Genomic DNA, 994 nt, shown 5'->3' with positions numbered 1-994 from the left:
ACAAGCTAGTTGTCCGGTGTCCGTCAGCTAAAACATTCCGCCACATTCCGGGAAACACTCATTCCTTTGTGTGCGTTCTTCTTCTGACACCGTGTGTTTACGTGTCCTACCAAAGTTATCTAATTTCTTTGGAAACTCTTTTCACCAGGAAAATACAGATGAATCGTACTATTTAGAACAGTGAATAAATCATATTCACTTATCATTATGTTGTCATTTTTCACCGAGTAAATTACAAAGAAAACGTTTTTTCCTTTATTATTTTAGGCATAATGATTTTTACTATTACATTATGTTCTTGCTTATTGTGTGGTGGGTGAAAGTAGTATAAGATGTATAATTTCAAGAGAGTTAAAGTTATAATAAACAGGTCTCTTATATGAACAGGTGTCTCTTGTAAATGAGTCCTCGAGACTCAATGAGACTAACCTGTATAAATAAAGGTTGAATGAATAATAATAATAATAAAAAAAAGAGGTGTGCAAAAGCATCAAGTAAAAAAAAAAAAAAAAGAAGAAGCATCAAGTCATTCTTAATATTTTATATCCAAAAGTCCAGGCTATTTTATAATCATCTAGTAACGCTTTAATAAATATTTAATTCCATCCATCCATTATTTAATCGCTTCTTCCTTTTCGGGTTACGTGGGGGTACTGGTGCCCATATCCAGCAGTCAATGGACAGGTTGCAAGTCCATCACAGGGACACAAACAATCATTCACTCTCTCACTCACACCTATGGGGACAATTTAGAGTTACCAATCAGCCTAACATGCATGTTTATTTGTCTGTGGGAGGAAACTGGAGTACCTGGAGAAAATATGTAAATGCCACTCAGAAAGGCTGGGATTTGAACAAGCAACCTTCTCACTGAGAAGCAACAGCTCTACCAAATGAGTCACCATGCCACCCAATATGTTATTTCATTGTTTCAGCTTTTCTTTAGACTTCACACACACACACACACACACAGACACACACACACACACACACA

This window comes from Nematolebias whitei, chromosome 9 (assembly GCF_014905685.2).
Source record: "Nematolebias whitei isolate Nwh7 chromosome 9, NemWhi1, whole genome shotgun sequence".
Lineage (NCBI taxonomy): Eukaryota > Metazoa > Chordata > Actinopteri > Cyprinodontiformes > Rivulidae > Nematolebias > Nematolebias whitei.
Note: the sequence above shows the minus strand (reverse complement) of the source record.